Consider the following 21,516-nt stretch of genomic DNA (forward strand, 5'->3'; position numbering starts at 1 on the left):
TCTTCAAATTAAAGTATGTAAAACTAGTTCAATAGCAAGTCACTCATTACAGCAAATCAGATAAACATGAATTTCAGGAAGGAAACTTGAGAGGTTAACTTTCTAGGACCCCTTAATTAATTAATTATCGCTCCAAATGTTTAACTCTTTAAGTCTTGACAATCCAATCAGAAAACTGTCAATAGAAAGCAAGCTTAGGCATTGGGGAAGAAAAACACACACACAAACAGAACAAACAAACAAATTTTAAAAGCACTTACCTTCAATACCTAAAGGGCTCATGGCAATTATAAACACTGATAAATAAATTTTACCACCAGTTTTAAGAAAATTGCAAGCATATTTCCTTTAGTTCTATTTCATTTACTTCCTCTTCACAACCCAATGGCTAAGTGAGGCAGATTGAAATAAACTGCAATATTTTCTCTTGAAAAGTCTACTCACTTATCAGCTGTGGATCTAATCAAGGACCTAATAAGTCCATAATGGTACATTTGCTTCCCAGGAGAAACCATGGTTTCTCATCATTCCAGAAAACACTCCCTTGCAAGGTGCAACCAAGAGCCACGGACTCACTGCAACAGTCTAATAATTTGATTGGGAGCCCTTAGGCAGGGGTAACTTAAATTACAATTAGAGAGCCCTCACACTGGTGCTAACATCTGTGTACTGAACCACTGTATACTGATTAAAGGTTTTTAAAAGAGAACTAAGTACTTCCCACATTAGAGATGAGTCTAATTCTAACGGCCCTCGTCCTTGGTATGTAATATTCAACATTCCCTGCTGAGCTTCCTGCTTGTCATCAATCCAAAGACTGCACACCCTAGGTAATAACTGTCTTAAAAATGTCCACTAAATGCTCAGGAGCAAATAGGGAGAAGGGCAGAGTCCTGTGAAGGAAAAGAAAGTACTGCTCATTTTATCACTCTCCCAGTGTCTACTTCCCCCCTGATTTTGTGGCTATGCAGTTGAGGTGTTTTTGTTTTTCTGTTAAGAGTGATTCTAAAGAGAGGGTCAGAATTCAGAAAAACTGCCATGGGGGCGCCTATTAATGAAAATTGAAATGAATGAGGACACACGCACTGCATCCCTGAGAATCCTCCTGCCTTGTTGTTAAATGAATCGTGCATGCGAGGAAAACGGAGCCAGAAGAGAGCAGAGCCACAGAGATCTCCCCCCACACCCTAGCCGCCCCTCTCCGTCTCCCTCCATCCATTAGGGCCTTTTTCAAGCACATGGCTGGAGCAGATGTCCCTGAGAGGACATTTTGTTTCCCCCCGACATCCAGGCTCAAACACCTGGGCTCTAACATGACATCCGGTGGAGGCTATTTTCTTTTTTCCTTTTTTAAAACTTTCCTTTTATTTGGTTTGCATACAAGGCTAATAATGAGGTTTAAAAAACTATACACAATCAGTATACAATTACACTCATCGGGAGCCTGACATGTAATTTCTGATAAACCCATATAACTATGAACAGCGAAAGGAACCATGGAGCACACACAATGTGTGGGGTCATCAGAACACAATGCCAACACAATCTCTGCGTCATGTCTTGTTGCATAGTATTAATCAGTGCAAACATTGTTTGGGAAATGAGAGAGGAGAGAAAGAGCAGTTTCCCAGCTGCTAGTGCTTTGCCATCAAATCTGATAGTCAGTTCCATCTAATATAAGAGACTTCAGTAATAAAGCTTAGGGCCAACTAATGACTCTTGAGGAGTCTACTTAAACTGTGCAAAATGAAATCAAATAACAGATCCTTGTATATAATCCCAACCCTCCTGATAATTTCACATCAGATGTCTCTTTGGCAATTTGTATATTTTCATAAATTTAGCAAATGTATTAGCATCTTTAACAGCTACGATAGGTGGGTATTGAGTTTCCGTATTATCTAACTAATCAGTGTTCTAGGCTAGTTAATCGCTGCCATTTGGATTTACTTCAAGTTTTTGAGTCCTATACGTTGAAACATAATTATTTTTCTGTTGACTGTTATAGGTAAAGGATATGATAAGGTTTCATTAAGAAAGAATTATCCAGGACCAGAAGATGACAGCCCAGGTTACTGGGGAGCACAATGCAATACTACTGTCAATACTATTGATATGTCTCAGGAGAAGTGAGTCTGGGAAATGCAGAAATGTCACAAGCTTTGTTTTACCTTCCTTTTAATAGAGCATAGCATGACCTGTATGGGAGGAGTTGACTACTTCAATTAGGTTTATGCTATTTTCGATAGGACTTCCAATCAGTGCATTTAGCTGGAAAGCAATTCCTGACTTTATTATTACCGTTGTCATCCTTAAAATGCATTCTATTTATTTTTTTAATTCACCAGGAGGGGCAAAGGAAGGACGGGAGCAATAAAGAAAAGGAGCCAGTAACATGCCCTTAGGGACCAATAGCAAAGGGAGAAGAATCACAGGAGAAGAGAGAAAGGAGATGAAAATGAAAGACGTATCTTATTAAACCATCATAATTAAGAAGTAATAGGCATTCATAAAGAGACCCAGGCCCAAAGACCTGCGGATGTCTACAGCAGCAAGGGCAAATGTTTTCTAACAGGTAATAATCAACAAATGAACAACGTGAAAAAGCAAACTGGATCTCACAAAAGTGAGAGGCAGAGGCCTGCCTTCTCACAATGCTCCCACCTCCAGGCCAGGGCGGACACACCAAAACGGCAACACATTAAAGGAAAGAAAAATCAGGGACCTCTTTTCAACTACAGGTAAATTCTAGCAAACACAGAGATAAAAAGCATTTGATAATAGAGCACCTCGTTCCCCATCACCTGTGGCTTATATGATGGGGTGGTCCCTGGCTCTGAATCCTGAGATTACAATTGCTGCCAGAGATCCAAGGGGATGGGGGCCTGCTGATGAAACTGACCCCACATTATTCATTTCAGCACAAGACAGGAATTAATTGGATGAATCTTCCCTGAGCTCCTGTGCTTTAAGTTAGCTGGACCTAGGAGTACAGAGGAGACAAGGCTGAAGGGAAGGAGAAACACATTTGGTCCTTGGACACCCCCTAGTGTCTATGTGAGCATGAAAGCGTCTAGCAGGTATCTTTTTTTTTTTTTTTTTTTTGCTGCTAAATCAAACGAGGGGGCAAGAGTGGTTCCCAAAGACGGGCTCCCAGGACTCCAGCCTGGAGGGAAATTTGCCCTCCTCTCACATCAGGATTCAAGGAGCCTGTCTCAACACCCCTTTTGGGTGCTTCCTAGAATTTCTGCTCGCCGTTGACTTTGTCTCAATGAAGCAGAGTTTGTCTCAAGAAAATGTGGAAAATTATGGGGAGGCTAGGAGGAGTCAATAATTTGCTTCCCCCCACCCCCACAAAAAGGACAAACTTCACCGTTAATATACTGGATGTAAAATGAAAAAGAGAAATGGAGAGAAAATCTGTTTCGGAGAATATATGGTAGTTTGTCTTTCTATAGATAACTTGTGAGTGTTTGAATAAGCCCTGTGATGTATTTATGTTTACCAATGCGATTGGATATGAATACTGAATAAAGTCTGGAAACACTGCTCGCTACTTCTCTGTCAGCGGTTCTTGGAGCGATATTTCATTTGTGTGATGAAGATAAAATTTAAAAGTGGCTTGGAAAAGCTTTAGTGTAAGCGCCTTTAAAAGTTCCCACACAAATTGTCTGTGATTCCCTTCCTATCTAGGTAAATTAATTTTTTGTGTCCCAGAGTTATCTGTGGACTAGGCTTTCTCTGTTAAAACATTGTTCAAATCATGAAGTGTTACTACCAGTTTCGTATACAGTCATCTAAATGTGTAAATGTACCAAAATGTCATTATTATATTTGGCTGTCGTAAATACCCAGACAGTTTCCACAATTCTAGGGAAAGCATCCCTATATGGGAATTCCAAGAGATACTTTATATTTTTCTAGTTTTTCTAACATAACGCTTCCCCTCACCTTTTCTAACTTTGGATCATTTATTATGGCAACATAGAGGACTTTTTCTTGCTGCATCTGGGAAGGTCGTGTTTGCAAACTTTGCAAGATGTGATTCTTTACAGATTCACAACATTTTAAAGGGCAAGGGTCTTGAGAGGCCACCTGATTCATACCCATCTTTAAGGACTGGGGAGTTCAGAGTGACTTAGTGACTTAACCAAGAGTCACTGGCAAAGCTGTTCCAAGGCTGAAACGGGAACTCGGGAGTCTTCCACCTAGCCATTTTTGGTGACTGATGTTTCTAAATGTAAAAGGACATATCAGGAGCTTTATGAATGTGAAGATGTCATCGGTGGCAATAAAAGAGAAACGTGATCACCAGGTTTGTACCCTCCATGTTGGGACACATTCTCTGAAGGTGTCCGGCGGCTCCCACAATCCCCACCTGGGAAGAGTGTGACTTTAGATTCAGCTCCTCTCCCCTTAGTTTTTCATCAATGACTCACACATGAGGAAGGAAACAAGGGGAGGGATGTCAGAAACATCTCCCCCTGCCCAAACCCCACCACAACCTCTCACATCCCAGGTCTATAAATGAAACAGTTTTGTTGTTTTCCCCGGCTGGGAATGCTCCTGTTTTAAATATCAAACAAAGATGGCACTTGCTTCTGTTACAACCCACACAAATCAAACTTACTTTTAAAACGGATTCTTGGCATATGGTAACAAAACCTATATAATTCTCTTGATCTTTAATCTCTATGCCAATGTCTGTTTTACAGATTACGGCCTCAGCCCCTGACAAATCTGCTTAGTGAATTTTTGGCTCACAAACCTGGCAACACAAATGCTGTCTGAAATACATTCAAAAGGCTAAACGTTTTTCATAATAGCTACTTTACATAGCCTAGTAGGTTTCCCTTTAGGACACCAATTAAATTTTTTTTAAAGTGACAGTGTTAATTTTTATGATTACACACAGAACTGAGATTTTTATTTAATATACTGGGCTTTCTTCTAAAGCTTTTCAAGGGGATCAACCACTTTGCCAACAGACGGGTGTTACAGCAGGGGTGATTATAGTAATTTTTCATGTAATTGGGAGTCACCATTTGGTTGCTATCTTTCACAAGCTTGTTGACTCATCATATAATATTTTATAATGGGGGTTTGTTGTATGTCACATGAACGTGCCAAGCAGCCAGGAAATGACAAACAGAGGACACCCCTCCTTGGCTGGTGGGGACCACAAAGGTTTTTAACATCTGCCCAGCTCTTTAGATTGCAGTACATTTTGCTTAATAGCAGTGACCAAACACTGAGAGAAGGGTTTCAGAGGACTGGGGGAGAATCTGTGTTTTCTCTCAAGAGAAGATTTCTCAAAGCATCATCTTAAAGATTCTATTACACACTATGATAGCACAGTGTTAAAAAAGATAAGAAGGTATACATACTCATTAGAATTATCAAAGTACCTTCCCATAAGTTCAAGAATTGAAGACCAAAACGAATGCAGCATGTTGTCCCTCGGGTTCATTTATTGCAGTTTAACTTTTCATCTCATCTTCTGAATCCCAGTAGTTAGCAAAGTGCTTTAATGGAACAAATGCACCAACAGAGGTGACGTGTGGATACTAGAAGTTGTATAAAATAACGGGTAAAGGTCAGAACTGGAAACAGGGACACCTGAGTTCTTGGCCCAGATCTGTCATCTTGGGAGAGTCCTCTGAACAAACCAAAGCTTCAAATTCACTTCATATTACAGGTGAAAAGGTACATGGCTATGACTCCCAAGTCTTCCCAAGAAAGAAGTTAAAAGAAATAAGAGTAAGTCTGGAAATAATTCGTGAGTTAAAGCACTAAATACCAGGCCTTAGAGTTTGACTTTAGGTGATGATTCCTGCTAACACTTTGCCTTCTGGGACCCAGTAAAGTTGGCACAGCCGTCTGCAATGTGCCTTCATCTATGGAAGCTAGATGCATGTTTTCTTTAGAAGTTTCCAAGAGTTTTAGACCTAAAATGCTCATTTTTATGAAAAGTATCTGTTGAAATGTCTCCTCACCACTTGCTTCTAGCAAGTTCAGAGGAAAGACTTATTTTAACTTATCAGTGACAGCTTTTACTTCCACATAAGGCCCATGACTTCTGATAATGACAGAGCCTGAAGAGCATTTCAGCTGGACTCAACTCTTAAATATCGACTGGACAAAGAACCTGGATTTGTCTTTTCATTTAGTTGTCTAAGTACTGGTTCGTAACTCAAGCATAACATCGAATATGCCCATTCTTACTTAGTTCCTAAAATCTGAGATAAAGGGCCTTTGCCTCACTAACCTCACGTGTCACAAATTAGCCGTAATATAGGTTAGCCTTTAGTTAGGTATCTTCAACAAATCCTAAACATTGTTACATTATACTTTTAAATACATAAACATAAGATATAACTCTAAATGAAAACTTAACAACACAAATAAACAGTTTAACCAAATTTAACTCTATGACACCAAAAATAAATATAAAATAAGAATACCTTATTATTGATTAGAAATGAGTACATGTCATGTACTTTTAGACTGCTGTTTAACTATGACTATTTCCAGAATTTAAAGTCACGTCCACTGCCTTCAAAATGACATCAGTGTTACAGGTTTCTGACAGAAGCTATTTGAATAAGATCATAGAAGACAGTTGGTAAAATCCAAACCTATTTTGATCTAATAATGCCCTCACATAACAAACAAACAAACAAACAAACAAAAGGCAGGATCCATGACACAATTTCCTCCATAGTAACCAAATCTATGAAAATCAAACATAGTTTTATGTTTTCTAGGAACCCCTAATCAGTAGGATACTTTAGAATTACTTGGTGTTCAAATCTGTCCAGTAACATGGGAATTAATAAGGATTGAATGGTAAATAAATAAGTTTGCAGAATCAGGATTAGAAGTTTATTTCATAAATTACGATCAACTTTTCATTTACACAAAGGCAAAAAAAAAAAAAAAACTTTGTGAAGTTCAATTCTGCTATGTAGATCAGGAGAACTTTCCACTGATAATGACTTTTATCCCACTCCTAATGTTCCAGAATCCACAACATACAAAATTATAAAACTAGTTTACAGGTGATATGCCATTCTGATATGCCATTCTTTTCCCCAATAAAGGAAAGTATTTTCTCAACAGAAGCATATTTAGAAACACTAAATCTGCAAGAATCCTTGTCTCTTATGGCTTCTTCTTGTTAGGTACACACACATGTCCTTCTGATGAACTACTTGCATCCAACCAAATGACACTGATCAAATTATGGAGCAAAAATGCATGCACTCTTTGTCATATCTCTTTATTACAGAGCTAACAACTTATTTAATCTCATTAATAAATTTGGTTTGGTAATGGCTTTATCATTTACCTCTTTGTTTTCTTAAACTCAGGAAAAGAGGGAGGTACATGAAGACAAGGGTGTATTAGGATTGATGTAGCTTCTAGTTTTCCTCTTGAGTTTAAAATCATAAACTATTCACTAATGTAAATTCTTAGGAGCAGCCTGTCAGATCCATTGTGATAATTAATATAATGGCATACTGTAAATGTCACTGTTGTTAAGGCTGTTATCTTGGTGATTGCTGTTGTTGCTGACAATGCTATTAATAACATTACTATGTTGGTAATGATACTAACAAACAATGTTAAACACAGACAACACGATGTACTTTGTACTATACGTACATACTGGAATACTGAAATAAGTGCATTTCCTGGAGAGACGCCGATCGTCTAAATTGTAAGCGACACCCACAGTACTTGTCTTCCGAGCATCTATATATTGGATGTGAGTGGGTGAGACTTTGCAAAAGAAGAGCCGGGAAAACAGTTTTACATAATAGCTCTTTACAGTACAAATTGGAAGTTGGAGGATTGTGTGAAGATTTGAAAAGAGGAATCTTTTGAGAGATGAGACAATGTGAATTGAAAGGTTAGTGAGAAGCTAAGATTTATAATGTTAAAGTATCAAAAAAGTATATATTATAGCAGTGACAATATAATCACTGGACAACAACTTCATTTTCCTAATCTTTTTCTGATTATAAATATAATATACTCAAAATGTAAAAAAATGTGGTCAACACAGAATAGTATAAGGAAGAAAGCAAGAAGCATGTATAATACTAGCAATGGCTACATAATTTAAAATCTGAGTCATTTATTTTAGAATGAGGAGAATCCTAATTAGCATCAACCATTTAAGTGCTTTTCTAGTATTTTATCACAAGATTAGAAGGTTAGTGGAAGGCACAATTTTTTGGTTTATGATCAGCATCCTTTTTTCATAATAGAAGGAGTTTGTGCAGTAGAACGGGAAGTTTTTTATGAAACGTTTATTCATATATATGATACATTAGGTATAGGGTCTTGATGTAAACCGAATTTCTAAGTGTGGGTCACAAACAAACACTGAAAATAACTGCTAAAAGCCTTCGATTGTCATGATTTTAGTAGATGTAATTGAAAAGGGGGAAGGAATTGGTATGGAGTTCTAAAAAATAATGAGACATATTTCACAATAAACTTAATCTTGGTAAGGAATATCTTTAAAATAGTACATTATTATGATACTGATGGAGATACCAGTTGCTTTTATCTGGTCTCATTCACATACACTGGATGCCATTGAGCAAAGACAGACACTGCCATCAACCTTATGGAGCTCACAACTAGGTATTAATCAAATAACCAAGCAAATACTTGTACAATTTCAGCTGTACAATTTACCACGGTGCTCAGAGAGTCCATAACAAGGGACTGTAATCTCATTTAATCTGAAGGCTGCCCTAAAAAGGTAGCACCACTGCATTTTGAAGGGTAAGTATAAGGTGAAGAGGTAGGAGAACTAGACAGATAGGACAGCATATGCAAATACCTGGTCACCAGAAGGGCCTCAGGGAGTACAAAGAGCAAATAGTTACCCACTCTAGACCTGCTCACAAAGAGATTATCCCAGGTGCTCTATGACCTGGGCATAGCATACATGTAGGTCCAGTGAGAAGAGACAATATCTCTCCTTTATGATGTCAAAGGAAAAAAGCTCCAAAAAGTTTAGGAGGTTCTCTGCTTGAAATATAAACATGGGTGGGTTAAATGATCTTTTATGTAGCTTTCCAATTCTGCTTTTGATTTTGTTTTTGTGTTTTAAGTTGTGTTGATAGTTCACTTGCAGATCAGACAGCTGCTGAAAAGGCATAAAATGTAAGTGGAGATCTTGAGGGTCAATGCTTGTCTCTATGTACAAGAATTCACTTGTATCCCTGGTAATAATTTCTCCATAGAACTCCAGTGCATGCCTCATAATAATAACAGCCCATTAATGTTTCTAATTAGGGGAAAAGAAATAGGAACCTTTTAAAAATGTCTTCCATATACTGAAAAGACACACAAATACAGACTGATCAGCTATAATTCTGAATCCTAAAAACTGTAGGGTAGAGGCATATTTTGGATTGTTGGTTTCTTCTACTCTAAAATCACTTGGCAGCTTGCGAGGTATTTAGCATTAGGAAGCTTTAATTTAAAGAATGCCAAGGTTTCCCAAAAAAACAGATTTAATTTAGGCAGATAGTTCTGGAAAGCCCGGTCTCTTGAAGTATAAATGTATGATGGAGTAGAAAAATAAATGAAAAGAAAATTAGGATAGGTGAAGAGAAGGAGTGGGGAAAGAAGTTTATTCGTTTACTCATTCACAAAATGAAATATATAACACACATTTCATCATTAGAACTATGTAATAACACTTTCTCAGAGCCATTTTAGAAGGCAATTCTCGCTCCAAAGTTGTCTACCAAAAATAATTTGTCTTTAAAGCATTGTTTCACATTTGGTCTGCAAATTCATTTATTCATACATTCATTTAGCTAACACTGAATAGACACATATATACTTATGATTTAAAATATTTACTGAGTTATCTAGATAAGAAAAAAAAAATCTCCAATCCATTTCCTACATGGCAACAGGAATGATTTTGTAAATCTCATTGTGACATTCCCTGCTTCCCATGGTATTCTTCTGCACTTGAGATAAAAATCTAAATCCTTCCCACGGCTTTTTACAAAGTTCCACAAAGTCTGGGTCTTGCCTGTTTTCCAGTCTCATCTCACCAGCCCGCAATTACTATGCTCTGGTCACACTGGCCAGCTCTCATCACTCACTTAGGGTTGAAATCAAAGTCATTTCCTCACAGAGAATAGAATTTTCTCCACTCTTCACTTGTACAGTATCTCTTCATTCTTAGTTCTCCACATAGATGATCCAATAGAAACACCAATGGAAATTATGCTCCTCCCATGAAAACACCCTTCACTTTTTCTTGATAATATTTATCATAACTTATAATCATGCATATTTTTGAATGAATCTTTTTAAAAAATGATTGGCTTCCTCCACTAGAGAGTAGGCCCCAGAGGGCAAAAATCTGTCTGGGTTGTTCACTACTGTATTTCTAGAGCTTGGCTCAATAAACATCTATGGAATGCCTTTGTTTCAATCCTAGATTCACCACTAATCGTTTAGCCTGACACAAGTCGCTTAACCTTTCTGAAATCAATTTTATCATCTAAAAATAACTATAGTACTCCTTTCCTTTTGTATTATACTTAGATTTCTTAAAAATACCATTACCTAGACCAGAGTAAGGCTTGGTAAATGAATAAACTTCTCCCCACCCCCCCGCCCCCTTGTTTCACCTCCATGCACATCTAAAAATGTTTCAACACTCCATCCAAAATAAAGCAATGATTCACACGTCTGGCATTTACCAGCCACTAGTTTACTTTTCCCTTCCTACTCCCCAATTAAGAGAAAGCTCATTTTGAGGTTTAATGGAGAGTGTCGCAGGTTCATCAGAGTTCAATTCAGCAGTCTGGAGTGAATCTGTAATAATCCATGACCACAGACCAGTTTGTATTTTTCCACTAATAAAATTCAAGAATGGCTATGTTTAAATGGAATTTTGCAGGTCATTAATCCATTCTAAGGACTGACTCTTTTGGCTATTTAATTGGGAAACAGTGGTGGTAGAAGCAGATAAAGAATCTGGATTTGCCTAAAAGATAAGGTGGTAGGCTGTTTATATTTTATTAATTTATACTTCCAGAGAATGTCTGGGTGACTTAAAGAATTCTAAAAGCTATTGTCACTTTTCTAAATCAAACAGAATTTAGGTAAGATTTGCAATGATTCCATAAAGTGCTAAACTCTGGTGGACCAGAAAAATTCTTTCTTATTTGAAACTGAAGAAAATAGCTTTAGAAAATTGTCCTTTCTTGGTCTCAACTGACCACAGTCCTCTATTTTGCTGCCTCAGAAAGATTCATTCCTCTTGTAAGTGATTGATGGAAACACAGTCAAGTGCCACAGTTCTGACCAATGAAAGACAAAGGAATGTCTGAAGTAGGGGGTGGGGCGGGGTGGAGTCTAGGAGAGGACTTTCTCTCTTTAAATAGTACATTAAAAAGGGACATTCCCTTTTTCTGCCTCTGGATGTTATAAACTGCAAGATGTCTGGTATACGGCAGCTTTTGGGAATGGAAGCTCAGGGTATGTGGGATAAAAAATATTATCTGTATTTAACAGAAAAAAAAATGGAGGTGTACAAATACAGAAGGACTGGACAGAGTCCAATCTTGATCATGACACAGATGCCTCAGTTGTTGTGAATTATCTGATAATTCTCCACTCCCCCTCCCTTTCTCCCCCCAATATTCCAACCAGTCCTGGAAGCTTTAATCTTGGCAAATGCAAATGCCTATGCCAATGCCCAACACTCCCCACACACCATATTTTAAAATTTAAGTTCTAAAGTACCAACTGAAAGAAAGATGGCCATTTACTAATCTCAAAGGGGGATAGATGGATGGATAGATGACAGATAGCTAGATAGATAGATCTCACATGTGCACTCATTTAACATATATTGACTGTGTAATTTAACATATTTAACACATAAACACACTTAATATATATATTTAACATAATTTATATATGTATGTTTTACACATACATTTTACTTGTGTAGTATGTGTATGTGTATCTCTATATAGAGAAAAAGAGACAGAGACAGAGAGAAAATAGTTGATGGCTTATGGAAATCCAAAACAAGACTGGGAACAACCCTCAATCCCCAGAAATTCATAGACTGAGTGTTTATGTGAATGACCAGCCTCGTTCTTTTGCCAGCATATTGACATGAAAGCAACATCAGTGAGGTCAGTGAGCAGTTTCATCTCTGCAGAGATTTTAAAGACTAACTGCCATTCCTCCCCTTTATTTATCTATCTTCTTTGAAATTGTAATGACTGGACCTAAAGACTGTCACCCACAGTAAAGACACAGCTAGAAACTCTGTCAATAATTAGGATAATAAGAAACCATCATATTCCTACAAGAAAAGAAAACAAGTGATCACCCCTAGAAATGTTTGGTTGGAGTGTAAAGCAGATGCACATGAAGTTAAACACAAACCTGTCTTCGCTCACAGAGTCACCCCAGAGTCACCTGCCTCCTGTCTCCACGTTTGCCATGTAGCCCAGAGGCACTTCAACCACACCTTGAAAAGCTGAAGTCTGGAGTGCATGTTTGATTCAGCTTTTCTACTTTTGTTGAGAAACTTGACAGCTCGACTCTTTCTAGGTGTAACATTCCTGTCCCTCCATACTTAGTATTACACCTCATACCAAGCCTAAGACAGGAGCGAACCCCTCTCCTGATCTGGTACTTGCAGGAGAGCAAGGAGCGGGATTTAGAAAATCAAGAATTTGGCATGAAAGTAGCTGGTTTTTTCCTTTAAAAAATTTTAATTGTAGGTACTTCTCATTAATTCATAAATTACATGCTTCCCCTCCCATCTCTAAACCATTAAGCCCCAGCCAATGTTTGAAAGATCTTATCTCTAAAAGTAAAATAAACTTTCCTTTTTGTTTGCTGTTATATTCCTTCTCGACCCCTCTCTTCATTTTTTCCTACTCCGATCTATGAGCCAGGAAGAAGTATATGCTAAATTTTAGTGTTTAACAAACATCATGGCATACTGCAGACCTTATAAATGACAGCAGTAGGTCTTCAGAATTAGCAAGTATACCTATAATTTATTTTTGTTTTAGTAGCATCTTATTTTTAAATTCAGAAAACATGTTTGAATAGGTAGTCTTTTTATGGGCATCAAAACATTAACAATAAGAAATATATATTGTCTACTATAGGAAAGATATTAAAATAGAATGTTCAGACATGTAAGACTATAATATTGCCAAAATATGTCACTAAACCCAGGATCATATAAGTGCAATATGCTACTTCAAGAAAAATACGGATTTGAAAATCACAGCTTATAAGACTCTATTTTAAGATGACATAATAGAGGATATATTAGTCAATGTTTCCACAAACGTATCAACCCATTGCATAATTGCAATCATATTTAATCATGATAGCAAAGTACAGGGAGTAACATAATCTCCTTTCTATTTGGACAACTCATCTCACACTAGAATTAGCCTGAAAGTAAATTCCTTGAGGGTTGCTTGTCTGATAATACCTGACCATTAAATATAAATTAAATTTTTTAAAACTCCTGAGTTTGAACAGAAATGTGGCTTTCTAAAATACATATAATTTTTTAATGCAGTCACTCAGTGTTTGTTTAATGTTTGATTCACTCAATAGTAATTCCCCCCTTAAGCATTTGTGAAGTAGTTTGTGGACATGCTTGCAGTAGTACACTTGTGTGCAAAAATCAAACATAAAAACTGATCACATGCTCACAGCTGGAAACCGTGTCAGGCTTTATTCAGGAAGGTATCAGGCATTATCATTTAGCGCTCCCACAGCGGGAGGAAAACTGGTGGCACAGAGGAGAACGATCACATCAGACACACTCCAGGGGTTTCCTTTCCCTACATTGTTCCTCTCCCAAATGTAACTCTTTAAATTTTAAATAGGAAAAGAACACACAGAATCATTGCTCAGAACAAAAAAAAAAAAAAAAAAAAAAAGGTCGGGGGAGTAGATAACGGAGGAAGAAGGTAGTGGCAAAACAAGAAGGAAAACATTTCTCATTAAATAAAGTGAATACTAGAAAAGTTCAACATACACTTTCACATGCCCTTAAGACCTAAAGAAGCACACATATCAAAGAGATTTTGAAGATTTACTTTAGTTTAGACAGAGCAGTGTTTTCCTGTGCCCTGTTTTACTGTTGTTGATCATGAATAAGTTACTCCTTAGTAATCAAACGCAAATATATTCAGGAATAGCTAATTGGTGAGGTGTTGTCTTGTAAACCCACACTTAATGGATACAATATATATTTTGTATACATTAAGATAATTGAAAGAGTTGGAGACACCTAAACTGGAGCATATTTTATTTCTCCTTTTCCAGAGAAGACATCATCTTTGAACCCTGTTATCTAATTTTCTTTCCTCACAGAAAATTATAATTTAGGAATTAATTTTAACCTCTGAAAATCCAAATTTTCACATTAGTCCTTGTTTAATATGTTAAGGCCATCATTATTTTAGGGGAAAAAAATTACAGTACTAGGTTTATTTTTCCAGAAAAGCAAAATTCAGGAGAGGCTTAGTTTCAGCAGTCAGAGAAACTTCGAAAGAAATGATTGCTGTTTCATGTCAATAGCAGTCCATGCCAATGACTTCAATAGCAGTGTAACCAGCTCCTAAAGGGCCACAGATAGATGGTCCATTCAGGGTCTCTCCTTCAATGTACCTTCTGTACCTGCTGCTCCTGAATATCTCTTGACATTGCAGGCACTCTGGATACTTTGTAGTGTGGCCTCAAGAGTGGCCCTTTGAGCCCCAGCCACTAGGCTATCTACCTTGCTTCGGGAATAGTTTGAGAAAGAAAGCTTTATCAGCATGTAATAGCTAAGTAAGGGTAGAAAAAAGAGTTTGTTCCATCCATCAATCCTTTTGTAAATCCCCCAGGATTAGCAATGAATCATTCTCATCCCTAAATTTCATCCTGAAATATTATGGCAAAATTCCAAAGGGTCCTTCTTGTGACTGTGTCACAAATACAGAAACTAAGCCATAAACAGATTCATTACATATTCAGCCTAAAGTAAATCTTAAATAAAATCTAGATGTGACCTCTAGCCTTCTGGCTGCAAAGCTGTGCTTTCCATCAGCTTCTGTTCTGAGTACTGCGTGTGTGTATGAGTATATAGACACGTGTACATGTATAGCACAGACACATGTGAATATATGTAGGATCTACACGTGTGAATACACACATACATATACACACACATATATACACACATCCTTTTAAACATCCAGTTTTTTTTCTAAAAGGAGAAAAATATAATAGATCCTTAGAGCAAAATAAGAAGAAACAAACTGAATATGTGCGTTTTCTTTTTAAACAGGGAATCAGATCAGCCTAACAAGATGTTTCCCTGAAATATTGGCCTCAAATGAGTCCATTCAGCCATGGCAAGGAGAGGTTTCCAGCCAAAACATTTAATTAGTGCCCAATTAAGACAGCCAGAATGATGTGAAGTCCAGGCTCCGGCCGCGTGCGCGCCTCAGGATGGGTAAGCAGCTTAAGTGAGTCTAGTCTGACTAAAAGCTGTCAACTGTCAAACTGTCAGTGGGCCATATGGGTCAGGCAGCATTTCTCTGAAGAATTCGGCTTGTCCACTCATCAGGGGAAAAACATCTCCAACACCGTTGGGTTGACAAATACCCAGCAGCCCCTCAAAGTGGGAAGGAATTGAAGTTACGGTCAGATTAGAGGAAGAGCCATGTCATGTCCCCATCTAAACTTTCCTGGCACCTCATCAGCTACAGAAAAAGGTCCAAACTCCTTCACATGGCAGGCAACACCCCTGCCTAATTATCTGGCCTCATATCTCATCCTTCCCTCTCCCTGCTTTATCCTCAAGCAACGCTGAATGGCTTGCCACCCACTCCATGTGCACATGCACTTTCCGACTCCAAAGCCTTGCAAACACTGTACCCTCTGCCGACAACACCATTCCCTCCTCCCCCTCCACCTCAACTCATTCCTCTCTTTCACTCATTTGTCTGTGTCTATTAAGGTAGGAGTAAGTGGCCACAAGAAGCCTTTCCCACCCATCCCCAACACCACCAACCTCAGGCAGGGGAACAGCTGCCTCTCCCAAGCTCTCATGAGCTCTGGGTGTCAAGCATCCATCCTAACACATATGAACCTCATCACCTCTGTACAAGCCCACTTTCCCCTCTTGACTGTACACAACCTGATGGCAAGAGTGCTTCTTTTGTCTTCATAATGCCAGCACCAAGGACACTGAATGCTCTTAATAATTGTTATTGATAAGAATCAACAAATTAATTATGCAACAATCAAGTTAAAACCACCTTTACTCCATGTTTATTTCCTTCTTTTGTTTCAAAATGTCCCTTTTAGGCAAGCAAATATCACCATGCAGTTGGATTGATTTGCCCATGTAGACACAGAAAGTCAACACACAAGTGAGTCACTGCAAACCTATTGCTTACTCTGAGCTGAGATCAGTGAGTACATCCTTCTAAGAGAGTATGCACAGGACAGAAGGGCCTGGAATTAAAATTGATTAAGGTTTTTAAATGAATGTTATCAAATGGAGGAGTGTACTGGCAATCAAAGTCAAATTTCTTTAAAATACATTATTTTAATTTAGGTATTTTATCATAACCAGGAATCAAATAGGATGTGGAAGATCCTGGAGCAGTGGGGAAAATCTTGGTTTCTGGAAACATCTTCGTCCCCTTCTAGCCTCTTCCTCACCAGAAATGTTTTTATGAGAACACTAGAAAGAAGAAACTGTCAAAGGCAAACCTGAAAAGGAGACAAGACAGGAAGAGGTGCCACCAGAGTTCAGCTACAGTTTGAGGGCCGTGTGTGTGTGTGTGTGTGTGTGTGTGTGTGTGTGTGTGTGTGTGTGTTGGGTACTGAGGTATAAATTCCTCAGAAACTATTCAGTGAATATTGGACATTGGGATCTTTTCATTCATCTGTCCACTACCTCCTTCAGTAAATCTGCTGCATTAACTCTCTCCAATGCAGGCTTATCTCTTCCCCTAAAAGCCTCTGGAATCAAACAGTGCTGCCCCTAACAGTCCCATAAGGAAATGTATCATTGTTTTGTTTTCTTTCAAAGAATTAGTCTATATCTTTACAGTAACTATGTTAAAGATAGAACAAAGATTAGACATATTAACTCAATTTCAAATGTCACATAATAATGAAATACCACCGAAAATGAAAAAAAAAATCTTTGATTAAAAAACATGCATTAGAAAACAATAAACATTCTCAAACTTAGTACTTCCTATGCTCAAAACAAAGGTAGAACCTGTGAACCTAATCATTTGACAGAGTATCCTGAAAAACAGCACATGTTAAAGATGTGATTTTGCAAATGCCAACTGTTGGTCACACCTTCCAGTACAGAACCATCAGGCTGTAATTATTACCAAAAGAAGTATAAACACATTATTTTAATATACTGATGAACCACTATGGAAACACACTCATGCACAAACTTGGACAACTGCTTTCACTGCCTATAAGGAAAGGATCCTGAACTCTGCATTGAGTAACTGCACTGAGATCTGTGAAAGGTCACATGATTCTCCTAGGAGTGGGGTCTGTTGTATCGATAAGACATTGGTGGAAAGAGTCTTACTCTGGGAAAAGGCAAAAAAAGGACTTTCTACCTAATGTATCATGTGTCTCATCCCCAAAAAGTAATTTTTCCTTCATTCCAAAGGAGAAAAGCTTGTCTTGCTTCCACCTTCAAAAAAGAACACACGTCTGTCAAGAGGGCACAGAATCATGAAGTCCATGGGGACCCTCCAGGGCGTCCACAAACCTGCAGGAGGCAGCCTTTCACCAAGCGGCAGTGGGACTGAGGTAGCAGCTGCATTCCCTCCATACTAATGCCAACCACACCAGCCGAGAGCACCCTCTCCACTCTTCCTGCAGGAAACAACCAGAAGAGCTAAGGCTTCCTCCTGGTCTCTCTACCATCTCCAGGAAAACGTTTCTGAGCCTCTTCAAAGAAGTACTAAGAATTCTCAATGGCAAGATGGGGCTACTTCATCCTTTGTTGCCTGCCTCTTTGCTTCTTTTTTTTGTGAGGGGTTGTTTCCCCTTCTTGGAAGAAGGCTATTTAGAAAGACCCAAAAGGAGCAGAGAAACTGTTAGCCTAAGAAAGTATAAGTCAGCCAACAAGAGATGGTGACAATTCGTGAGAGAGAAAGAGAGACCTCTGACGGCTCATCTTGAAAGATGCAGATAACATGCAGAACCTAAGGGCCCAAGGGCCTCTTCTGCTATCCAGTTAGCAGTCTCCAGATAGAAAACCAAAAAAATACATGGACTAAGAAACAGAACTCAGGAGAGAAGCAGAAATATAAACCCAAAACAGCAAAAAGACACTAGGAAGAAAAAGAGAAAGGAAAGAGAAGGAGCCCTTTGATGTCTTATCTGGATTTGTTATATTTTTGAACATTTAATGGTAAGATTTTTTTTTTCCTCAAAATGGAAAAACTTAAGTGCCTCCCGGGCAAAACTTAGGTGTCACACTTAGAATAAGTCCCTGAAATCTCTCTTGCTCCCTCCTGCAAAGAATGTGGGAGGAGATGCAGAAAGGAGCCTCCCCTCCCTTTCCAGGGAGCATTGCTTCCTTAACTCAGAGAGAAGTGAGTCATATTGCAAGGAATCTTTAATTTGAGTAAGCTTATCTTGCAATGCACAGCATAGATCAGAAAGGAATCATAGTATAGCTGTTGGCATAAGAAAAATGGAAGTCCTAGACATGGATATTGTAGGGGCAAGTTTCCAGATTCTTGGTACTAAGTCTACATAGTGAGTTAATCATAATTAGGGAAAAAGCTAAGGTCATAAGTATCAAATCAACCTCTAACCCAAAGGAACCACAGTGATCACAGTCAGTGATCAGAGCAGAATTTGGAAAAACATATGGCATAAAGAAAGTAATGTCAGTCAGAATCAGACATTGAGCTGAGATTAAAAAAAAAAAAAAGGTCAGATACATGGTTAGAGAAGACCCATGACTCAGATTCACAAAACTTCAAGGGCAGGACCACTACCAATAGAACAATGATATCTCCATATGTGTGGATTTTAACTGCAAGAGTTGAAAGAACAAAACTAGCAAACTTACATAGGCAGTGTTCTAAGATTTACTTTGTTAAGACACATCATAGTATAAAAAGGTACCGAAGGCCATAGCCTTGTGAGAGTAATAACAAGCTTTGTGCTGGTAATAACAAAGGATTATTACTGGACACTGATTGATATGTACTAACTACAGGAAATCAAGTGCTGAGCTTGCTACTGACATATAAATGTTGAATTAGGGGGAAAAAATAGCCAATTCCCTTGACTTAGAATAATGCAGATGACAGGTCTAGAAAAGCAAACTGAATGAGAACCATCTAGGTGATAATGATCACAAGGTCCGTAGACTGCATCTAGAATGAAAGAGAAAAGGGGAAGCTGAAAATGTCTAAGGTGGTGAAACCCTGAAAATCAAGTGGCAACTGTCAAAGTAATGAAAAAATTGCAAATTGAAATTTAGCTATATCAAAATTATTCCAGGTTACCTTAAAATGACAGTACTCTTTATAATAGTGCCAGAGACTATGCTCAATAAATATTTATATACAGGGCTAAGATATGGAAGGAAACACTATCATTAAAAAGAAAAAAAGAATTTTAACTATTTGAAGGTATTAAAATAGGTATACAAAACATAAGAGCAATGAAATTATTTAAGGTCAGTATTTCTAGTATATAAAGTTGAAGGAGGAAAGGAAGAACAAACACTTAAATAAGTTATCAGTCAGCTAGCAAGAGATTGAGAACAGCTTCTAAGATACTTGTTATGTTTAGTTTCTTGATCTAAGAATATTCAATTTGTAAAAATTTCCTGAGAAGAACAATTATTTGTGCATTTTTCTGAATTAATGCTACATTTCAATAAAAAGTTTTCTAAAGAAAAAAAATTATCAGTCATAATCTATGTTCCTAAAACCTTGAGTTTATCCTCCTGGGGTATTTAAAATTGAACCTCTGGACAAAAACCAATAATGACATCCTACATTTAATTACACGTAAAAAATGTTATGCTCTAAAAGTTTTGAGAATAACTCACAGTTGGCCCATATATTTAAAGTCTTAAAAAGCATCTTAAAAGATACTTGTTTGAATCCTAAGAAAATGGATAGTGTTTGTAAGCAGGGAACTTGAGTCAGGAACGTGTGAACTGGATCTGCATAACTTGAGCGAAGTGATTTCAAGAGTAAATTGTTCTGCTTGGCCAAGTTTTTTGAGACCAACTCAATAACATAAAAAAGTAGCACTTCTTCTGGTCCCTGTTGACAGAGCAGGTGTCCAGTTACAAAATCAGAATTTCCATAATCAAGTCCCAAGTTCACCACCAGTTCCAAACTGCCACTCTTTGGGTAAAACATTTACCACCACTGAGTCTACCATTTCTATATACATGGAATGAGACAAAAGGGCTTGCTCTATTTACCTTCTTGGGTTATTTTGAGTCTTACATAAGATAATGTAAGCAGAAGTGCTCTGAAAACTGTGAAATACTGTAACACTGTGTTAAGTTAATTGACCATGGAGGCCATTCGATGGTGGCTCTGATACCTTAGCAGCCTACGTTGGTAAACCATACCTTAGCCTGCACATGCCTCAAGGTTAAGAAATCCAAACCTAAGGACAACCATTCACAAACAGCCAACTAGCCTTTCCCAAACAAGGCAGCCTTAAGCGATAGCCAATCAAATATTCTTGCTTTGCTTCTTCCGCATCTTCCCTCCAAAAGTCTTTCCCGGGGCTCCTGTCAGTGGAACACTCCTCACCAATTCAGGTTTGCTGCTGCCTGAGTCAAACTGAGTTTTGCTCAAATAAATGCTTAACATTTGAAATATGCCTCAGTTTATCTTTTAACAAACGTGATGACACCTCGGGAGTTCCCGGAGTGAAATCTGAAACCGGCACACAGAGGGCAAAGAGATACCAAAAACAGAGGCCGGCCGCTCGGGACCGGAAAGCGGCAGGTTTGACAAGCGACGGGACTTACTCAGGAGGCTTGCCCCGGCGGCCACAAGAGGAGTCGAACTCCGCGCCTGCTCCCCAGAATCTTCAACGTTTATATACAGGCCTTAACTGGATTCAGTCAGTCTCAAAAACGCACTCCTCTCTCAAAGCTGCTTCCTTGCAGACGGCTGCCACTGCGGGAACAATGAGCAGACTGGACATCCTCTGGACTTCCGGTGAGGAACTTGCGGTGAGGAGCTTCCGGCTGCCCGGGTTCAGCTCTCCGTCCCGCCGTCACATCCTCCCAGTGACCGATTCCAGCAGAGTCCCATTTGAACAGCTTAAATTTGATGACCCAGTCTGACTGCACTCCATTTATTCTCTTTCAGATCCCCATATACAATTAGCCACTTCCAACTTCTCAAAAACATAAATCTGTTATATCGTGCTCTT

General features: G+C 38.3%; 1 long non-coding RNA gene across 3 annotated transcripts in view; it reads right to left on the reverse strand.

Moving 5' to 3' along the window:
* The window catches only part of LOC140685866 (uncharacterized), a 266,721-nt gene extending 245,460 nt beyond the window's left edge, over nucleotides 1-21,261 (reverse strand). For all 3 annotated transcript variants that reach the window (XR_012059303.1, XR_012059301.1, XR_012059302.1), the window contains exon 1: nucleotides 21,107-21,261. This is a non-coding gene — a long non-coding RNA (uncharacterized lncRNA). The remainder of the gene's footprint in view (nucleotides 1-21,106) is intronic.
* Between the last annotated feature and the right edge of the window lie 255 nt (nucleotides 21,262-21,516).

Source organism: Vicugna pacos, chromosome 15, assembly GCF_048564905.1.
Source record: "Vicugna pacos chromosome 15, VicPac4, whole genome shotgun sequence".
Classification (NCBI taxonomy): Eukaryota; Metazoa; Chordata; class Mammalia; order Artiodactyla; family Camelidae; genus Vicugna; species Vicugna pacos.